The 23,941-nt window shown below is 37.5% G+C and overlaps 1 protein-coding gene across 4 annotated transcripts in view; it reads left to right on the top strand.

Annotated features, from left to right (window-relative positions):
- The window catches only part of LOC106876368 (bone morphogenetic protein 2), a 316,795-nt gene that overhangs the window by 279,911 nt on the left and 12,943 nt on the right, over positions 1-23,941 (top strand). The window lies entirely within an intron of this gene.

Raw genomic sequence — 23,941 nt, forward strand, 5'->3', positions numbered from 1 at the left:
AACTGGCTTTACCATCACACGTGTCTCTACGACCGTGTAATCTAATACTTTTAGTGGGTCGCTATGCGATTCTATTTGGACTGTGACCATGCTGGAGCACCGCCTTCCAATACTTTTAGTCGAATATATCGAACCCAGAGTTTATTTTATTCTGGAATTTATTGAATGTTCGAATTTATCTTTTGACATAAGATCAGTTTTAACCGGTTTGTAACATACAGGCATTGTGGGAAATTATTACATCTTGTAATTATGTTCACAAACAGGGAAAAAAAGCACATTGTTCTGACACATTTTGTGGCTTATACTCCATTCTTTAGAAAACAAAAGTCCTTTTTCACCTTTCTGCTTACGAAGAGAATTTCGTAACAAGTGCTATTTCAACAAGTCACAAACTAATACTTATTTGTCCGTTTATGACGTGAATAATTTAAGATGTACGCACAAACATACATAAAATACATATACATGCAAGCACACATACACAGCCATAAACACACAGACACATACGTTCCATGATGTAGGTGTTACAAACTGTAACCAAAATAACATTAAATTTTATCTCAAATTTTCTAATACCTGCTGACTCCTGCCTTGAGTAATTTATTGGTTTTATCAACGTTCACTTTCAAAACTCTTTCATCTCTTTTTTCAACACCTGTTAATACACCAATATTTACCTATTTCTACTTTAAGCGTTATGCTATTCCTTCTCCAATTTTCAACAATTTGTTTTTTGTGCCTCAATAACTTCCCCTGTTTCATCAGAAATCTTTTTATCTTTCTCTTCAAACAACTTTGGTTTCATTTTGTTACCCTTTTTCGTACACCTTTTTTTTTTACATTCTGCTACACCCTCTGTACATTTTGATAATTCTCTCTCTCTCTTTCTCTCTCTCTCCCTCTCTCTCTCTCTCTCTCTCTCTCTATATATATATATATATATATATATATATATATATATATATATATATATATATATATAGTGTATCTTTTGTAGAACCTTTCTTTGCCATTTGGTCAATCGCTTAGAAATATAACCTTTTATTTTATGGTTTGTAGGTCACAATATACATATATTTTTTAATTACGCACTTGTTTACATTTATATGATCAAAACTTTAACAGTTGACATTTGCTAATTAAAATAAGGGTAGTTAATTATGCTAGCCTATCTATTGTAATTGGTACGTTGTGGTTAGGAACAACAGTCAGTGGGTTCTTTTCTTAAAAAGGAAAGCGTATGGATGACAGAACCAAACGTTGGGGTAGTTCGGTGTTAATGGAACATAAGTCTGGGAGAGAAGGAAACGTTCTGATAGGAATTTTCCTGAAGAAGCTACATATTTTCAGCCTCAAAAGTGAGGGTTTCCAGGAGACTTATGCCAAACAAAGTGGAATGCTTTGTCGAACTGAAGGACAATACCATAAGTAAATGGCTGTCGGTACGTAACTTAGGAAAATAGGTTTTCGAGTGATCCTTAGGAAGACCGCCTAACAAAACTACTCAGCAATAAAAGTAATCGTTCAAGACGGCGAGCTAGAAGAATTGTTAACATGCCGGACAAAATGCTTTGCGGTATTTCGTCCGACTTTACTTCTGAGTTCAAATGCTGCCGAGGTCCACTTTGCCTTATCATCTTTTCGAAGTCGATAAAATGAGTACCAGTTGAGCAATGGAGTCGATGTAATCGACTAGCTTACTCTCCCGAGCTTGCTAGCCTTGTGCCAAAATTTGAAACCAATAAAAGTAATCGGTTACTAACGTTTTTATGACTTCCGAGATGACTGAGGTGAGAACATTTTGACTGATGTGACTGGAAAGCCACATTGTTTCTATTCCATCACGGATTCCATTCATGACCCCCCCCCCCAAAAAAAGCACTTGATATAGTACACTTCGTTATATATAGGTGTCAAGACTATGTACGACCTACAGATGTAAACTGCGAAATTATTGTACAATTAACTCGAGTTGCATTTAATTTTTAGTTCGTGTGCTGTAATAAAACCGGCTATGAGCTAACAAGTAGCTGCATCTGTACTATATACAGCTGTACAATCATCTCGGCTAACCTGGCTTATTTCTGAATCTGACTGGGTGCTTGTTCAAGCTGGCGTGCTACAATCTTATCCCATGATAAACTAATCATATACTCACACATCTACCATGAAGTGGATATCTTACTCAACTCGAGGTGTTCTGTAAAGACAAACGATATATACAGAATTAATATACATGGAATATAAATTATGTTTATTTACATAATATCTTCAGAGTATCATATTGAAGTAATGTTAGAGTTATGGTGGACAGATGTTTTTTTCTCTTTAATTCCTCTCATATGACTGCAGATGTAACAACGTGCTTGGCACATATTCACTGTGGTATGGAAGACAGATGTTCAACGTAGAATATCGTTTGGAGAGATTTGTTTTTAGTGTTCTGATACATTACTGTATTCGTATATCAATCAATTTATATGTACATAAGTACGAAAATATTCGTGAGTGTGTTTACATACATTAACACAAATACATACACCCAAAAATTTCGGGCCTTATGCCTAGAGTAGAAAAGATTTTCTTAGAGAGAACTCATATCGCCGAGGTGATGCTTTGAATATCTCTGGGGATATATCTAACTGTGGTGCCATTGCAAGAGCAAATTCTTGAATATCGGCCCTGCGTACAACCAAAGCCTTTGTTCTTCTCTCAGCAATCCATCCCGAGGTAATATCTTCTGGCTCCGAAAATATCGGTTGTCGACCTGATCTACACTTGTGCTTCTTAGCACTTTCCTCATTCACCTGTTTACTGAGATTATCGTACTTTGCTCGCCATTTTCGAACCATTCGGAGATCTAACATCTCCTTAGAGAAAGCCGTAAGATTCTTGTTATGTGACTCTTCCACAATTCCACAATTCCTTTCTTGTACTCCACGGAATAACTCTTTCTTTTTGCACACATCTTGCCTGGGGGACAAGGCAGTCAAGCCAAGAGAGTCAACTCCGGGCATGCGCTCAGCGCAGACTTTAGCTAAGCTGCGATAGTTGGTATATTTTGCAAACATCACATGTTCTTGCTAACAAGCCGATGCATTTTTGGCTAGGTCTTATTTTCGGGGTAGCGCTTATATTAAAAACATCCTGAAAGAACATGATAGGGCTTATTTTCGGGAGAAACACGGTGTGTGTGTGTGTGTGTGTGTGTGTGTGTGTGTGTGTGTGTGTGTGTGTGTGTGTGTGTGTGTGTGCGTGTGTGTGTATGTGTGTGTGTGTGTTCATATGTATATATGTGTGTGTATATGTGTGTGTGCGTGTGTGGTGATTAAATCTCTCGATACTCTGAGATTTTCACTCGATCCTCTCAGGCAACAATAAATGTTATTCTTTTGTTGTTTTATTTCATATTTTATTATTTTGTCACCTTCTTGAGTCGAGTATTTTGAGAAATTTGAGCTGCATACAAATACGTATTCTCTCTCTCTTTCTCTCTCTCTCTCTCTCTCTCTCTCTCCCTCTCTCCTCTCCCCCTCTCCCTCTCTCGTGCGCACGCTTGTGCATGAGTGCGTGGCAACTTGTTTAAACGAAATGTAACTTTGAGAAAGTGTTTAACAAATAATTATAATTCCTCAGGTTTACGATAGAAGTTTAGACTGAAGGAATGAAACGAGAAGAACCAATCACTGATATATTTTATTTTAAAAAAGTATCTATATCACAAGTACACAGTCTCTTCTGTAGCCGACATTTATCTCCATAACCTTTCAGTTCATCAGTTAATGGCGGGAAAGCATTCTTTGAGATTACTGAACATATAGCCGTCGGTCATGTGGGCGAAGATGTAAGAAAACGACCTGGATTGATTGGGATCGACAAATGTACCGAAGTGAGCGTATTAATATGTATCCAGAATAATATTACCTTTCGAGTTAGAGGACAACCCGGAAAAAGAAGTGCTCAACATGGAATTGTGTGTGTGTGTGTGCGCGCGCGCGTGCTTGTGTGTATGTGTGTGCGCGTGTATGTGTGTGCGTGTGTATGTGTGTGCGTGTGTGTGTGTGTGTGTGTCCATATAAACATACATGATGATGATGATGGTTGTCCACTCGTGACCGCGGAAGATCGTCATTGACCCATTACCCATACAAAATGCCAGCAATTCCTGTATATGACGTTATTGCACCAGCAGTCGGCTTCACCCAGGTTCCCATCTGCGGCTTCCATACCCGCCGCGGTGCCCTCCTGCTTGATCGGACATCGGATAGTCGCATCGCCGGCGATTGTCTCAAATTTTAGGACTAATCAGGCTTGTACAGCATATCACAGACCCTCTCCACGCTATTAACAGGATCCAGAGACAAACCAAAGCAAAATATCCAGTGGCAGTATGGTTTACAGGCTCAGAAATATGAGAACGTCATGATCTGAAGCGCAAGCAAAAGATCCCCAAAATGTCCACTACCATTCCCTGCACATCTAGTTTTATGTCGGAGTGACCTTCTCCTAGAAACATGGTTTAACAAAAACTAAGGGGTGCCTCACTCCCATTGGTCTTCCAGCACGCCGGACACCAACCCGAATTTCTGAGGATCCGTGCTATTGCTAGACAGTTGCTGAACCTACACTACGTTCATCCCTCCTTTTGACAGATCGCAGGGAAGCTAATGGGTGTACCGGGTTAGTCACCGACGACCGTGCAACAGGTTGCACTGGATTCCATATTATCAGCAGCACGCATGAAACACCTCATAAGTGACCTGACACATACATACATACATACATACATACATACATACATACATACATACATACATACATACATCGTGGTACTTCGTCGGTTACGACGACGAGGGTTCCACTTGATCCAATCAATGGAACAGCCTGCTCGTGATATTAACGTGCAAGTGGCTGAGCGTGTACCCTTAACGTAGTTCTCGGGGTGATTCAGCGTGACACAAAGTGTGACAAGATTGGCCTTTTTTTAAATACAGGTACAACAGAAAGGGGAAGAAAAGCGGCGAGCTGGCAGAAACGTTAGCACGTCGGGCGAAATGCTTAGCGGTGTTTCGTCTGCCGCTACGTTCTGAGTTCAAATTCTGCCGAGGTCGACTTTGCTTTTCATCCTTTCGAGGTCGATAAATTAAGTACCAGTTACGCACTGGGGTCGATGTAATCGACTTAATCCCTCTGTCTGTCCTTGTTTGTCCTCTCTATGTTTAGCCCCTTATGAGCAATGAAGAAATAAGAAAGAGGAAGAAAAAGTGAGAAAAAGTTGTGGTGAAAGAATACAGCAGGGTTCACCACCCCACCCCCTGCCGTAGCCTCGTGGAGCTTTAGGTGTTTTTGCTCAATAAACACTCACAACGCCCGGTCTGGGAATCGAAACCGCGATCCTATGACTGCCCTAACCACTGGGCCATTGTGCCTCCACATACATACACACATACATACATACATACGTACATACAAACATACATTATATTATATTATATTTATATTACGTTATATTATATTACTTTACATTGTATTATATATTATTTAAAACAGTTTGATTTGGCTCCCTGCGACTTTAAGTCGTGTGTGTGTGTGTGTGTGTGTGTGTGTGTGTGTTTGAACCCACCACAGCTTAACAACTAGTGTAGGTGTGTTGACGCCTCCATGACTTAGCGGTTCGGCAAAAGAGACCGAAAGAACAATACCAGGCTTCAAAGAAAAGTACTGGAGTCAATTCGTTGGACTAAAAATTCTTCAAGGCGATGCTCCAGTATGGCCGCCGTCTAATGACTGAAATAAGTAAAAAAAATAAAAGAGAAAAAAGAAACTTGGTTAAGCTTTCTAAATTAGTAATGTGGGTTTTTATTGATTCATTTTATACTCCACCGCGACATTTAGTATTTAAGAGAACTTATTTCCGGCAGTTTATTTTATTTTTATTTTATTTAGCTTTTACAATTTCTTTGTTTTGTTTTCTTTATTCTATTTTATTTTGCTTATATATTTTATAGGTGTTATATTTCGAGATGGTCTCTTTTTTTCTTGCCAAATAGGCATCCGCGCTATATATTCGTTCTTCACTTGTTTATTGTTATTCTTATCTTATGTCCATTGTCTGGAAATCTTTCGTCGCACATCCTGTTACCTCTTCAGCGACTCTCCATCTCACGTGTCTCCTCCGGTTCCGTTTAGTCCTTCTATTTTATTACTGCTTTTGAATAATGATCTCTTTCTCAGACATCATTTATCTGACGCACTGTTATAGTACCGAATTATTACCTGACCACTCCAAATCTGTCACAAAGAATTTGAAACATAAATATATTATAGTTATAATTTAGCTATCCGTTATCTGAAATCTGGTAGTACTGGTTAGTCTATGAATCGCTGACAAAATATAATAACACCGAAACATATCCAGAGTTTTCATCTTTATGCCAACGGATGCTTATTTCCTTTTTTAAGTTAATTATTTTTAATTTACATTAGAATTAATCATTGCACTATCGATATTTTTTTCCCCATACCACGGATGGAATTTTTCATTATTGAAATTCGTTTATTCTCCGCAATAAGTATGTTAGTACCATCTTATCTAACCTAAGTCCATAGTCTTGTCGATATATATATATCGACATGAGAGTTTACATGCCCCGCTACGCCGTTGCAGCCACCGGAAAATACACAAAGCATATACATTAGTGTATGTATTTAATTATATTTATTATACTAGAGCTGCTTTTACTTTATATGTAAATATATATATATATATATATATATATATATATATATATATATATATACACATACATACGGACATACACACACATTCCCCAAAACATGTATGTATGCGTGTGTATATATATATATATATATATATATATATATATATATATATAAAGGGAGAGAGATATACATGTTACGGTCGCTAGTTTCCATTTGTTTTAATGTCTTACATATTTTGTTGTTGTTCAAAAACCTCGCTGAGTCACGTAACCCTCCCAACGACCCAGAATGCTTATCTGGGTGACGAATTATGCTTGGTACCATAAACTGTTGCGGTCTGTACCAAGGTTGAATTATCGTGCCCCACTTATTAAAGCGTCTTTCCTTCACCAGCTTACATTTGCTGCATTTCAACATTTCTTCATAGTATAAGGCGGCGAGCTGGATGAATCGTTGGCACACCGGGCAAAATGCTTAGCGGCATTTTGTCCGTCTTTACGTTCTCAGTTCAAATTCCGCCGCGACCGACTTTGCTTTTCATCTTTTTGGAGTCGATAAAATAAGTACTAGTTGAGCATTGGGGTCGATGTAATTGACTATCCTCCTCCCCCAAATTCAGGCCTTGTACCTATTGTAGAAAGGGTCTCACAGAGTCTTTTTCCACGATACTTCACATCCAAGTACCAATCTCAAAATCCTCGCTGTGCCCAATAAAGTAGTTTTCTGAGCATCTTCTATCCGCTTGTCAACCCCAATTTCTCCCACAAATTTCTCAAACCTGGTTGTTAATGCACCTAATGCCTCAACTACTGGGATGACAATTACTCTATTATTATGTTGTTGTTTTTTTCCTTCTTTCTTCAAATTTTCTTCCATTTCTCGCCGAGTGTTTTCCGTACACCTAGGGCAGAGAAACTTGTATGCATTCCCAGTTTACACACGCAAATTCACAGGTAAAACATGTATTTAAGAAAACAAAAAAAAAGAAAAGAAATTCATGAATGGACGTTGTTTTCACAGCGATAATGCTTTTCTCAGTACATGAGTCGTTCCAGTTAGCACGATTTTTTGCACTTCCTGTAAGGATGGTAAGCCTGGTATCATTTTCAAATAAGTTTCAGTACCTTTTTTTTATCATTCTTGGAGATCTTACAATCACTGGTATGGTAGTCGCCTTGAGGTGCCACATTTTTTCAATTTCTATCGTGCTACAACAAGTAGCCGTAGATGCTAAGAACCTTCCTAAGAATCCTAGCTGTTCCTAATAATACTGTTTTCTGGAGCTGCACTAAATTAGGTTTTATGCCTATTTCTTCTATCCATCTGTTCAAATCTTTAGGAATAGTTCCTAATGCACCAATAACTACAGAGGTACATTTTACCTGCACTTTCCATTGCCTCTATAACTAGGTCCTGGTACTTTGCTATTTTCTCTATACCTCACATATTGACTTTCTCATTATTGCTGCACTTTTGGTATGTACCTTCCCAAATAACTTTGTGGTCTCAAGTCTTGTGAGTTGAATTGGGTTGGCGGAAACCATGTGATCGCCCGTCCGATGGATTCTTAAAGTTCTTGAATATTAAACTTCGTCCGTCATTTGATTTAACACCATCACACAGTTCTTGCGTGCTTGTAACGTAGACCACTCTGTCGCAAGCATTCGAACCAAGTCTCCAATGTGAGGTTTACGGTTGTGGTTTCTTCCACACTTCCTCCATCGCAAGTTCCACGCGTACAACAAAAAGATCATGGTCCTTGCCTTTCTTCCTCTGTAAGAGCCACTTCTGTCTATTTTCCATATTGTTAGAATTATTTCCTACATATGAAGCCCTTAACTCTATCATGTCTGTTTATATATTCTGTTTCAGTTAAAACAGGGCAGCTAGAAGCAATGCATTTTTTTTTTTGGTTGCCTCTACGTAATTTGGTTTTACTATTTTTGCATTTTACTTCATTATTATATGTTGGTGTAGTTCTAAGGTGAAAACTTTCTCTTGTGTTACTATCAAAATCTCTCCGACCTCAGCTTCAGTATTTCAATCAAAGCTGATTTCTTCTTTTATCCACTTAGCTTTATTCAATCTGTCAAGTATCGGGTATTTAAAGGATCCATATTAATATGTGTATATATTAGGTATATAAAGGATTCTTAGTAATATGTATTGGACATACAAGGAGTTCATATAAATGTATATACGTATTGACTATATAGAAGATTCATATAAATATGTGTATATTATGAGCAAATGAGCAGAGAGGGACCCTGTTTATTCGAAGTGTGAAACTTGTTTTTTCATCGTTGTTTTCACCTTTTAAAGTAATTCGTGAAATTATAATTATATTTATAAAGTAACCAGCTAAACCATGCCTCTATATTATATCTTGGTAAAAATCAAATACTTTATGAGCCCGTACCTCTTCCCCTACGCTCGTCCACCGTCCACCTTTCCCTCTGGCCTAAACAAAAGCGAAGAACAACAATCATTATTTTATGGAAGAGTCTCAGCAGGTTTCGTCTTTTGTTTGTTCCTCAATAGCAGAGCCTGTTTGAAAGACATTCAGTGCTGGAGGTTTCTTACTCCAATTTCACGTCAGCATTCCCCGCCTGTCGTTTATACAACCAAATTCACAAAACAGAATAGGTTGTTTTAAACACTCGTGCATCTTATAATCACACAGTAAATCATTGTTGTAGGTTTCGTTATAAAATACGAAGGATTTAATCTTCGTTTTTAATGATCAGTTTGCGCATGCAAGTATTTGTCATGGATGTAAGTCCTGAAATTATTTTTTGACGAATCTGTATAATTTATTCTTCAAATGTCGGAAATTCCACATCCTACACATTTCGAAAGAAAGAAAGGTTTGCTCCTGCCCTAAAAAACGATAGACCTAAACAATTTGGTTGGGTTGACACTTGAATCAGTTGACAGTTATTCTAGATGTAGACAACTCCTATCATTGCAACAGCTACTCTCATTCATTCTCCGACCGGAAGAGCAGGTATAATAGAAAGGTTTTTAACAACAACTATTTTAGCAAAACTAAATTACAGTCGTTGATTGAAAAAAAAGGTAAGTTGAAATGGGTTTTTCTTTCCTTCTTTGGATTTTATTTCGTTTATATTAAATTGCCCACAGCGAATTCACAGAATCGGATAGAATACCTTACTGTATTGGTTCCGGCTCACCGTGTTGCGAGTTCAAACTCGGCCGAAGTCGGTATTTCATCTTCTCGCAGTCGACAGGAACCAAAGTTCTTGTCTGAATTAATGAACTGTTTGAGCGTTGGGCGAGATGCCTTGAAATATCTTTTCCGTTTTAAGGCGGCGAACTGGCAGAAACGTTAACATCCCGGGCGACATACTAAGCAGTATTTCGTCTGTCTTTATGTTCTGAGTTCAAATTCTGCCGAGGTCGACTTTGCCTTTCATCCTTTCGGAGTCGATAGATTAAGTACCAGTTGCGTACTGGGATCGACCTAATCGACTACCCCCACAAAAAAAAAAAAAATTCACACACACATATATATATATGTATGTATGTATATATATATATATATATATATATATATATATATATATATATATATATATTCGGCGGGCTACTTTCAGTTTTTGTCTACCAAATCCACTCACAATGTTTTGGTCGGCCCGAGGCCATGCAGTGGACTGAACCCGAGATCATGTGGTTGAGAAGGAAACTTTTTACTTCACAGCCAAGCCTTAAATTACAAGGAGACGTACATGCGAAAAAAAAATATGAGTTTATAATTAACAGCAGCAATGATAAGCATAGTTGACAACATCAACAAATATTGATATAACAGTTATAAACAGAAACAGAGGGATAATAAATATGGAGAAGGTCACGAACTTTGAGGAGGGAAAAGCGAGTAAATCAGACCCCTCTCTTCAGTACTTTTTAAGGAAAGATATAGACCATTGGATGAATTCCAGTATTTGATAGGCACGTATTTTATAATGGATGATGGCAGGGCAAAAGCGCCGAAACCACACCCCGCAAGGCATGTCACTGTTTCTACAATCAAATACTATGCTCTTAAATGACGATGATAATGATCATCATCATCATCATCTTTTCTACTAAAGGCACAAGGTCTGAAATTGAGGGTTGGGGTGGCTTAGTCGACTCCAGTGCTCAACTGGTACTTACTTTATCAATCCCGAAAGGATGAAAAGCAAAACTGACCTCAGCGACGTTTGAACTCGGTGTAAAGTACTGGAACAAATATTGCAAAGAGTTTTGTTTGATGCTCTAATAATTTTGAAAATCCACCATCAGATTGGCGAAAACAGCAGACTGCGGGGTCTAAATGTCTGGTGGTATTTACTTATATGTCTTGACGCTCTGAGTTCAAATTCCTGTGTTGGCTTGCCTTTCCAGTTTCCAGGTTGATATAGTATCAATGATACAACAGGGCTGATTCAGTCAACTCTATCCTTTCTCAGTATTGTATAAAATCAATTGTTTTTCGTGGTTTAATACTGAGTTTCTCGGTAAGTTTACTTAAATACTACAGCATAAAAGACAGAATAATAGTCTTCACAAACATCGCTGTACACAAAGATAAAATAGCAATACATCAAAGATAGAATAAGTTGTCCGAAAGAATTACGTTAGTAGGATTTGATAGTTCATATATAGTCTATTTTCCCGATATGCCATTGTCCAGTTATTGGTATGGTTTATGTGTATTGCCGGAGGAAGACTCAGTAAATAGACCAACTAAAAGAAATATCGGATCTTTCTGATTTGACGGGCGCCACTTGTTTTCTTAACGAAACCCTTTCAAACTTGGGACACTGGTAGAATGTGTCATATAAAACATATTTTATTCTTAGTGTTATTGAGAAATTTTTATCTTTTTAAAGTTATTTCGTGTTAAAATTGTCGTATTTCGGTAATTTCAACCAATCACTGACGTCTATTGGGGTGAAAACAATTACTACTATGGATTGTCAACAAAGAGGTTGTGCGGTGTAATGGGATCTTTTCCCTTGAATAAAATTAGAGCCGTTGTTTGTCAACAACAACTATCGGCGGTACTGTTATTTATGACATCCTTCGTGCGTTTGTACTGGTTTTAGCTTTAGGGTTTTAGGGTTAGAGTTCGGGTTTTAGAGTTAGGGTTAGGTTTTAGGCGAAAGCTCCGCATGTTCCTCCTGAATTTCACTGTCCTCAACATAGGTATCCAGTACCAAATGATTCTTAGATCTATTTGAATTCAAATATGAAACCGTAAGGTATTTGTACTTGAACAACTATAAGAAGTCATAACTACAAAGCATTGTCTACATCTTAAATTATTTTTAAAACGGTTAAAAAGCAAAATGGATGGTAAATTCTATCCGATGGAAATTTCAAAATTTAAACACAGGAAGTGGCTCAATGGTGAATTTTCTAAATCATAGCATGATTCGTTATTCGGTAACTTTATTTTTTAAGTTCAAATCCTATGAGGATTAATTTGTCATTTCAAGCATCCAATCTCTTCAAAACAAGATGTAATTTTGCTCGGTGGAAAAAAACTGGATAACTGCTAGATTTCGACTGATTTTCTTTTTTATGTTATATGTGCTTAAACAAAATGATTCTGAATAAAATGAAAATAATCAAATATGCTTGAAAATTTAAAAGAAAAAAAGAACATAAAAGAAATAGCAGATCATTGTATCATAAAAAGATCCAGAAATATTTGATGTGCATTATAGTTGATGGTGTACGGCGACGAAACCTTCGGCCTCCTTCAAATATACAACTTTAAAAAGGTGATTTTGTATTGAGACGGGTTTTTTTATTAAATCAAGGGCTTTATCAAATCAAGGGCGAGTAGATTTGTATATATTTAATGCAAGCCACTGGAAAAATTGAAGAAATAGAAGCAACAGCAAAACAAATCCTTTTCTACTCTAGGCACAGGGCCTGAAATTTTGGGGGATGGGGCCAGTCGATTAGATCGACCCCAGAATGCAACTGGTACCTAATTTATCGACCCCGAAAGGATGAAAGGCAAAGTCGACCTCGGTGGAATTTGAACTCAGAACGTAGCAACAGACGAAATACACAATCTGTATGTGCGTCACATATTGTGTTAAAGTCTCCTAACAACACTAGCGAATGCGACGTGGCCAGGAACTTGCCCAGGTCACGAAAATATTCACTTTGCAGGCCCATAGTGTTGGGTGCATAAATAGCGACTAGCCTGATTATCTTGCCACAACTGAATGTCAGGTCAAGAACGACCAGCCTGCCTTCTGGGTCAGAAAAAAACCAACTTTTTCTCGGCTACACGGTTTCTTTTCAGTAGGACCAACACCCCACCCCCACCTTCCGCCCAACTCGGAGAAACGTATTTCTCATAGTCGTTCAGGAGGGGGAGCAGATCTCCTGGCCCCTTTACCCGGGTTTCCATTGCAACAATTACATCCAAATTTCTTGACCTGATGTCATTTAGGAAGCGCCCTTGCTTCCAACTCGACTTCAGGCCACGGGCATTTATACAACCAATGTGAATAGACATGACTTACATTTTAGATCGGGGTGTCCTGTGGAGAGGACTCTCCACCCTTTCTTGACTTAGGGTCAAGCCTTCAAATATAGATTGATGAAAATCAAATCTCGATGATGAGACTGATTTTCTATACGTGTTACACAAGATATTATATGTTTTCAATAAGACAGACGAAATACCGCTAAGCATTTCGCCCGGCGTGCTAACGTTTCTGCGACTGAGAAAATGATTAAAATATCAGTTTGCTAAGACTTTATAATTTGACAGTTTCATTGGGGAAACAAATAGAAAGATTCTGGTGAGATTATTGAACGAACAAGATTAATTCTTTATTATAATTTTACAATCGCATAAACATATAACATTCATTCAATGCTAAATGAAATTTAATTGGATCTTTTTTAAAACGGGGGCCACATTTTTCATTAACGAAACACTTTGAAACTTGGAACACTGGTAGAATGTGTCATATAAAACATCTTTTTCTCTTAGTCTTCTTTAAAAAAAAAGAAATCCATAAATTATTCCATGTTAAAGTTGTCGTATTTCTGTAATTTCAACCAATCACTGACGTCCATTCAGCCGATATACATTAAGTGCCGACTACATAAACAAACGATTCTGAAACAATTAATCCTAACCCTAACCCTAACTCTAACCCTAACCCTAACTCTAACCCTAACCCTAACCCTAGGGTTAGGGTTAAAGCAAATTTAAAATGAAAAAAGCAAATAAAACGAAGAATCGTTTGTTTATGTAGTCGGCACTTAATGTATATCGACTGAATGGACGTCAGTGATTGGTTGAAATTATCGAAATAAGACAATTTTTTACATGAAATAAATTCGAATACAAAAATATTTTTCTGTTCTATAACACAAAATAGATAAGTATACGAAGTTTGAAAGTCTTTCCGTACCAAAAACACTACGTAAAACATTAATGAAAAATGTGGCCCCCGTTTTAAAAAAGATCCATTTAATTTATAAACGATTGCAATATGTATATTTAAGTGTTTCAATATGAAATGCTACAAAATCTACTTTTAAATTACAATGTTATATTGTAAAAGTCGAACTTGTAAATATATGAGATTAACTTAGTCCATTAAATCTCCTCGTCTTTGTCGTCATCGCCGTTAACTTCGACTTCATCGTCTGCGTGGGTTAATAACAAACTCGAGCAGACATTGCCGTATGTAATTTATTAAAATTCATTAACATATACTAACAAGAAAGCCTAAAGATATCAATTAAGAAGAAGAAGAAGATGATGATGATGATGATGATGATGATGATGATGATGATGTTACAGTCATTAGACTGCGGCTCTGCTGGAGCACCTCCTTTTCTTGCAGACTAATTATGAAAGGTGTTCCAGCCTTACCAATTCCCTTTAATTATTTATCTAGTTATTTGTATATGAAGGACTATATATTTATCTAATGTGTAGTTCTTTAGCTGAACGATAGAGTATAAATGGCGGGGAGATAGACTGCTCTGTATAGCACGTTGAACGACTACGTAACGGCTCTTCGTCATATAATCTTGCTTTAAAATAATTTTGTGGTTAGATGTACTATATAAAGATGTACAGCCTAAAATGTAGCGGCCACGTATTCAGAGTGTATATAATCTGTTCAGAGTGTATACAATCTGTCCTGAGTGTATACAATCTATTCTGAGGCCGGTCCTTTGAAATACAGGTACTACTAATATTTAGGTACCTCTTAAGGCGGCGAGCTGGTAGAAACGTTAGCACGCTGGTTGAAATGCTTCGTGGTATTTCGTCTGTCTTTACGTTCTGAGTTCAAATTCCGCCGAGGTCGACTTTGCTTTTCATCCTTTCGGAATCGATAAATTAAGTACCAGTTGCGTACTGGGACGATCTAATCGACTGGTCTCCTTCCCCAAAATTTTGGGCCTTGTATCTAGAGTACAAAAGAATATTTAAGTATCTCTTATCTATCACCGCTGGTAAAGATTTGTGAAAATGTCCGCTACAATAAACTTGTAGTTATCTCCGAAAGCCATGTTACATTTGTAAGATGCCTTATTCAAAATATTTCCAATATTTTGTTTGTTTAGGATACAATTTTAGATATTTTCAGAAAAAGTTTGTCATTCTTTCAATTCTGAAAAAGCAATTTTCATTCTTTGCAACATAGTTGAAATATTTTTATTACACTGTGGAATTTCGTAAATGCTTTCGTAAACAGGCGCGCGCGCATGTGTGTATGTGTGTGTGCATGCATGCGTATATACAGAAGGTATGATTTGTTTTATAAAGGAGGTGCCTCTCAAAAAATTAGAATATTGAAATTGAGATTTCCGTTGATATAATCTCAGTATTTTGTTAATGTAAGCTAATATTTATGGTGTCCACGCTGAGGTGGGCAACTGATTGGAACACTGCTGGGAGGGTTACCCGGGACGACCCGAGCAAATACGAACAAGTGGTGGCTATAGCAACGCACTGTAACAGTGCATGCCACCGTACCTGACCCGATCCAATCATTAAAAATTTCATATCCCATATTGTTAGAATGTTATAGCTAAGAACCGAAATAAAGCGTTGAGCTGGTAGAATCGTTAGCACGCTCAGTAAAATGCCTAGCGACATTTCGTCTGTCTTTATGCTTTGAGTTCAAATTCCGCTGGGATCAACCTTGCCTTTCATCCTTTCGGAGTCGATAAATTAAGTACCAGTTGAGCACCGGAGTCAATGTAATCGACTTACCCCTCCCCCGAAATTGCTGACCTTGTGCCAAACTTTGAAACGAATATCTAAGAATCCAAAACGTACGCTGAAGCAAGTTGGTTAAAATTAGTACGGAATGTAAGTCAGTGCTTGTTTGGAGTTCCATCGGCGGCGATGGTTATCTACATAAGTCATGGCAGAGAGCAAATCATTTATCATCATGTGACATGGTGATCGAAATTCAGATAGTTACGATAGCAGACTTCATCCGCGTTTGATTGTTAGCACGCAAGTTAGTCATCTTTTAAACTACACTCTCAGGTCATGTCAGTTATTAAGGAACCTCTTTGATAGAATGAAGTGGAGATGAGTGGCTTAGTGGTTAGGGTACTCGCTCAGAACCGTAAGGTCGTGACTTCGATTCCCGGCGACGCGCTGTGTCCTTAAGCAAGGCGCTTTATTTCACGTTGCTCCAGTTACTTAGCTGACAGTAATGAGTAGTACCTGTATTTCAAAGGATCGGCCTAATCACATTGTGTCACGCTGAAACTCCTTGAGAACTACTTTAAGGGTACGCGTGTCTCTGGAGTTAATTTCTCGAGCAGACTGTTCCGTTGATCGGAGCAAATGGAACACGCGTCGTCGTAACCGACAGAATGCCAGTTTGATGGAATGATCTTCAAACGATGCCATGGTTGCTTTGGCACTGAAGTTTTACTCTTTTTTTATTTCTTGGAATCCTAGAATTTATAAGGCCGGTTACCCAGTTTCAAAGATGTATAAGTAACCAAAATCACAACATTCTCCTGAACAGTGCGCCGACCTGTTGCAGGGTTCAATGCTTGCAATTTTGAAGTGGTGAGGTACAAGTCGATTACATTGACTCCAGTACTTGACTGGTGCTTCATTTCATCGATCTTAAAGGGATAAAAGGCAAAACCGACCTAACATAAAGAGCCGGAAGAAATGACACTAAACATTTCGTCCGACATTCTAACAATTCTACCAGCTTGGCACCTTTTAGAACTTACGCAGATGCTAAATTCTGCTAGAATAGAAATTCCACATCACCAAGTAGCTTGTTAGCTAACAAATACAAGAAGAGCCCTCCTATCCAACTCTCCTCCAAACTCTGAACTTGGAACCAGTGGTTGTGAAGTGATCTTCTGAAACACACAGCCTTGCCTGAAAGGAATAAAAAGAATTATAAATTTATTTATTCCTAACTATTTTTGTATTTGGTTTGAAAGATTCTTGATGTGAACCCGTATATTGAAACATCTTTTGTTGTATCTCGAGAGGTCGTAATAATGAAGACACTCACTGATAAAAAGAAAAAAAAGGCTGCGCTCGCGAAGGGATTCGAACCCGTGACCCTCAGATCACTTTTGGAATGTGTTTTAGAAAGTCTGATGCTCTACCGACTGAGCTATGCAGGTGACCACTAATTCAGGTGTTTATCATTGGAATAATGACCCTGTCGAAATAAAATGAATTTATTGTTCGCCGTTATCATTTCTATTATGTACTGTTATTACGCCAGCAGTTTGTTTATACAGAGAAAGATCATAGAACTTATAATGGTGAGTACTATGTATGAGTCAATGAAGGAACCTCAATATAGTCGAAAAATATGCTAGAAATAGCTGCAAAATTCCCTCAAATACTTCCGACTATCTTAAGGAAAAAGCATTACCACATTCCATGATGTATTCCTTGATATCCAAGAATAATCATGGCTGAAAAGTCATAGATTGAAGCTCTGCTCTGGTGGATCTCAACCTGGGTCTATATAACACTTGGGGTTCCATATAAGATTTTATTGTTAAAATTTATGTCCCATAAGTTGATTATACTTCTACAACACACAAAGCATTTTTTAATCTCTTACAAAGTTCCTAATAATATATAATTTTTAAAAAATACAATAGGATTTTTTAAAGATGGAATAGCTGTGAGGATCCATCCGAGGAACCAAAGGGATCCATAGGTAAAATATGGTTGAGAAACACTGCTCTACTCGATCAGGACTTACTTAGGGCTACATAACAAAATAGTCTATACCAACTGGTGATGGTACCATTTTTCACCTACAGTGAATTTAGATTATTACTATTATTTTTTGCACTGATTTTTTTTTTTCTTTTTAGTCTTTCTCTGTCATCTTGTTTCATTCACACACAACTTTATGATTGACAGTTTTGTCTACTTTGCCACATCTGATACTATCTGGCTGTCAGTTTTTGTTTTAACAAGTTTGTTCTTTCGCATCCATGGCTAGAGTTTCTGTTCCATCTTTCAATCAAATCCGTTGTTCTTCTGCTAAATGTCCTCACACTCTCACAAGAGCCACCACCTAACACCTTTCTTTTCCTCCTTTATATTTTCTCTGTTGTTCTTATCTACTTCTATGTACTATTCATTCGCTCTTGATCTTTCTGGCTGTACATATATACAAGTTTCTTCTCTCTTTTCTTAACCTACTTCTCTAGTTCGACAAGTTTACTATGTCTATTTAAGTGAGTGACCCTCGGCCTCCTTCTATCCTCACTATGTATGTGTGTGTATTTTACTTGTTTCAGTCATCAAACTGCGGCCATGCTGGGGCATAGCCTTCAAGAATTTTTAGTCGAATGAATCGCTCCCCTCCTATCCCCAGTACTTATTTTCTTTTTTAACCTGGTGAGTACAATGCATGAGTCATTGAAGGAGCCTCCATATAATCGCTCTTTTGCCGAACCGTTAAGTTACGGGACGTCAACACACCAACACTGGATGTCAAGCAATGGTGGAGGACAAACACAAACACATACATATTTATATGTGTATGCATGTGTATGTCTGCATATGTGTGTGTGTAATATTCAGTGGACTTCTTTCAGTTTCCATCTACCAATTCCACTCACAAGGCTTTGGTCGGCCCGAGCCTATAGTAGAAGAAACTTGCCTGTATGTTATATATTATCATTTTACCCAAGTTTAAATTCTACCGAGGTCATTTTTGCCTTTCACCTTTTTGGGTTCGATCAAATAAAATACCATCTAAATAAACACTGGAGTCGATGGTACTGATTGGCCCCTCCCCTCAAAATGGCTGATCTTGTGCCTAAATCAGAAATCATTCTATGAACTGGCAGAATCATTAGAACGTTGGCAAACAGTACTTCACGGTGTTTTCTCTGGTTCTTTATATTCAGTGTTCAAATTCCGCCGAGGTCAACTTTGTGTTTCACCCTCCCGGGATTGAAGAAATAGAGTATCAGTCTAGTACCGAGGTCGATGTAATTGACTTATCCGCTTCTTCTAACATTGCTGGTCTTGTATCTAAATTCGAAATAATAATAATTATTATTCAGTGGTCTTATTTTTATCATGTGCTTTCATTGCACTACTGAGCGCAGCTATATGTGCCTTGGGTGTATGCTGTGGTTTGTTGTGATGCTCTTATTTTTACTGCATTGAAAGTAGGATGTGTGCGGTACCTAGTAGTGCTATTTTATGTATGTTAATATATATATATATATATATATATATATATATATATATATATATATATATATATATATATATATATATATATATACATATATATATATATATATATATATATATACACTTGTTAGTCCTGGTGTTTTTGTTATGTATATGTCTGAATATTTTTTATCACACCTAATGCGCCTACTATGTTAGGAATTGTTTCTGTTTTTAGACTCCACATCCTAGTTACCTCTATTTCCAGATCTTTATATTTTGAAAGTTTCTCCGTTTCTTTTAGAGAAACATTTTCATTTGTTGGTATTGATACATCGATTAGAAAGCATTTTTTTTTCTTGATGATTTCTGACAACTACATCCGGCCTATTGGCCTTAATTTCTCTATCTGTGTGTATTGGCATAACCCAGAATATGGTTATTTGCTCATTTTCTGTGACCTTTTCTGGCGTGTGCCTATACCATCTTTTTTCTGTTGTTATTCCATATGGTTGGCATAGTTTCCAGCGTATATAGGTCCCAACTCTGTCGTGTCTGTGAATATATTTCTTCTTAGCCAGGACTGGGCAGCCAGAGACAATGATTTGTTTCTTCTCCATCTCCACATATTCTGCAGTTACTTGTATTTCTTTTCGTTACATGTTTTTGTTAATATCTGGTGGGAAAGTTTTGATCTTGTGCTGCAATTACAGATCATTCAGTTTCTGTTTTTAGTCCTGAGCTTTTCAACCATTGTTGGGATTTTGCTTTGTCTATTTCTTTTCTGTTTAGTTTAGCCCAGTATTTGCCATGAAGGGGCTTTTCTGACCATCATTTTATCATTATCCGTTGTTGTTCCAGTTTTAGTTTGGATTTCAGTTGTTTTACAGCTTTCGTTGTTTCTTCTTTTTCTTCATAGTTGTTAGGTACTATGACATCTTTTTTTGTATTTGTCAGCTTCTTAAAGACCGAAAACAGTTTTTTGTTTTGTTCGTGTTTTATGGCTATTTGTTTTAGTTTTCTTTGCTTCTGAAGTAGGTATTTCTGTAGTCATATGGTGAGTATTTTGTAATAGCTTTCTAGCTGTATAAGGCCTCTTCCACCTTTGATACGTTGTATATATAACCTTTTTATGTCAGATTTTAGGTGGCGCATCCTAAATCCTATCATTATTTTTCTTGTTTTCCTGTCTATTTTGATTAGTTCATTTAGAGTCCAGTTAAGAATATTGTAGCTGTAACTTATAACTGGGATGGCCAGAGTGTTGATACCTTTATCTTGTTTTTCACATTGAGCTCTGTTTTCAGTATTAATCTAACTCGTCTATAGTATTCTTTTCTTATCTTCTCTTTCATTTGTGTGTGTTGTATCGTATCTAGTTCATTGATTCCTAAGTATTCGTATGTCTGGCTTTGGTCTAATTCTTTTATTTCATTGGCTTTATCTAGTGTGATGTTGCTACTCTTAGCTAGTTTTCCTCTTTTCAAAATTGCTTTGACACATTTTTGTAAGTCAAATTTCATGCTTATTTCTTTGGTAAATCCAAGTACTGTCTGTAGTAATGCTTCCAGCTGTTTATCATTTGTAGCGTACAGTTTTAGATCATCCACATATAAGAGGTGGCTGATTGTTTTGCCGCAACAGTTGTATCCACATCCAGTTCTGTTTAGCATGTCAGATAAAGGTGTCAATGCCAAGCAGAAAAGGAGTGGAGAGAACGTGTCTCCCTGGAATATTCCCCTTCTTATGGGGATGGCTTTGGTTTTTATGATTACCGCTTTTATCTGGAGCTGTAGCTCTGTCTGCCATTTATTCATGAAATGTTTTATATATTTTACGATTATTGGTGCTACCTTGTTCATTGCTAGTCTTTCTAGGATCCATGTGTGAGGAATACTATCAAAAGCTTTTCGGTAATCGATCCGAGCCAGACTTAGACCCTTCTTCTTTCTGCGGCTGTCTTCAGTTATGGCTTTATTGATCAGTAACTGATCTTTACAGCCGCATGAGCCCTTTCAGCATCCCTTCTGCTCTTCTGGAAACAGGTTCTTTTCATCCAGATTTTTATTCATTCTCTGTGATATTATTGCAGTAAAGGCTTTGTAAATTATTATTGTTATTATTATTATTATTATTATTATTATTATTATTATTATTATTATTATTATTATTATTATTATTATTGGGAGGCGGCGAACTGGCAGAATCGCTAGCACGCCGGGCGAAATGCTTAGCGGTATTTCGTCTGTCGCTATGTTCTGAGTTCAATAAGTACCAGTTGATCACTTGGGTCGATGTAATTGATGCATCTCCTCCCCCACGGAAAAAAAATTGCTGCCCTTGTGACAAAATTTGAAACCATTATTAATTATCATTATTATTATTCACTATACGATTCTTATGGAAGGGCCAAGTTTTGCTTGTCAGAAAATCCATCTGTTGTCAACACCCACTCCGTACTGGTCTTAGAATGCCATTCTTGGTGATGCGGCGCGACGTGTTGAGGCTGAAGCACCTGCAAAAATATCTAAGTCACTGCGATAGTGTGAACGACGGCGACGAAAACAAGGATGAACTGATGTGGGCATCCTTCGTGCGACACGTCTTACTGCAGCTCACTTCATTGACCGAACTGCAGGCATGGGTCAAACGTAGACCAAGATTGGACCTTTGGCATCTAAAGTATTGCCAGGCGTTCACTGCATTGTACCAGCAAGACAAGACCGTTAGCGGAAAAACAAACCTAGATTTCTATTGGGGACTAGTTGAGTGTGATTTAGGACTGACAATTGAGCATCTACGAAAACAGTTTGAGTGGTCTCTCCCGGAGAACTTTCGGGTCGAAGATCGTGGACAATTTCCAAAAGTCTTTGGTATAGCAGCGCTACATTGGAGCATTGCCAGTTCGAGACGATTTTTTCAGCTATGGAAGCGCCAACAGCCGAACTTGCTCGAGATGCATGCAGGGGGACGAAACCGTCCTGCATGCAATCGTTCAATGTCAGTGCATTAGTGACTTGTGGGTTTTTGTTGAGCAGTTGCTGTCTTGTGTCAGATGAATCCAGCTGTCCGTCGAGCGTATAGTGAAGATCGACGCACCACCTTCCTTTTGGAGAGATGGAAGGCGGGTCTTTCTCTACTTAGTGACTGTGGCAAGAGAGAATGTGTGGTGGACCCGTTTGAAAGGTTTGAAGACGGGTATGTTCCTATCTGGCTAAGCCCTCACCAGTTTCTTCATATATCATTTGAAGAGGAAGGTGAAGATAAAAAGGGAGGTGCTGCCTTCTAGTGTGTTTATCAAAAGGTGAACGAGAGTGACAGGACTGGTGAGATTGAATGGATCTACTCTGAGTAGGAGGAGAGAAACTAGAACAGAGCACTTTTTCATACCGTGGGGATGGCAGAGTAATCTGGGTCTCTTGCTTGGGAATTACCCGAATTATCCTATGTGGACTGCCCCGCTCTTGGGGATTCTATTTATTAATTATTATTTCTCTAACTTCTATTTATATATCCTTTGTTATATCCCTAGATATTGTGTCTCCCTTTCATCGATGTAAATCTCACTTGTTTTTGTGTGTTGTATCTCGTCCTTTGATATTGTCCTCTATGCCTTAGGCCCTTGAGGCCAGTAAAAGAAATTATCATCATCATCATCATCATCATTATTATTAAGACGGCGAGCTGGCAGAATCGTTAGCACGGTGGACGAAATTCTTAGCGGTATTTCGCTCGTCGCTACGTTCTGAATTCAAATTCTGCCTAGGTCGACTTTACCTTTTGGGGTCAATAAATTAGGTACCAGTTGCATACTGGGTCGATCTAATCGACTGGCCCGTCCCCCAAAATTTCAGGCCTTGTGTCTATAGTAAAAAGGATTATTATTATTATTATTATTATTATTATTATTATTATTATTATTATTATTATTATTATTATTATTATTATTATTATCATCATTATTAAGGCGGCAAGCTGGCAGAATGTTAGCACGCCGGGCGAAATGCTTAGCGACATTTCGTCCGTTTTTACGTCTTGAGTTCAAATTCCGCCGAGATCGACTTTGCCTTTTATCCTTTCGAGATCGATAAATTAAGTACCAGTTAAGTACTGGGATCGATGTATTTTACTTTCAGCCTTATCTTATCTTCTAATAGCTTCAAAATTCAACGTTAATTATTCATATGTAGTTGTGTATGTATTTTTCTATTCATAATTTTTATGACTGTTTGTATCATTTTTAAAAATGAATTATTTTTAGTTATTGTTGTGTTTAGTAGTGAAGCTTTAAAAATATTCTCATTCCCTTTAATCTTCTTATATATACGTACGTACATTCATCCATGCATACATACATACATATGTGCGTACGTATGCATGCATGTATGTATGCATGCATATATATATATGTGAGTATTGTAGTTCGCTTGAAGCATTGTGTATTGTTTGTAAAGGATAAAAGTTTAGAATGGTACAAGAAATGGACTATATACCTGTTGTAATTTG

Source organism: Octopus bimaculoides, chromosome 11 (genome assembly GCF_046866305.1).
Source record: "Octopus bimaculoides isolate indiv1 chromosome 11, ASM4686630v1, whole genome shotgun sequence".
Lineage (NCBI taxonomy): Eukaryota > Metazoa > Mollusca > Cephalopoda > Octopoda > Octopodidae > Octopus > Octopus bimaculoides.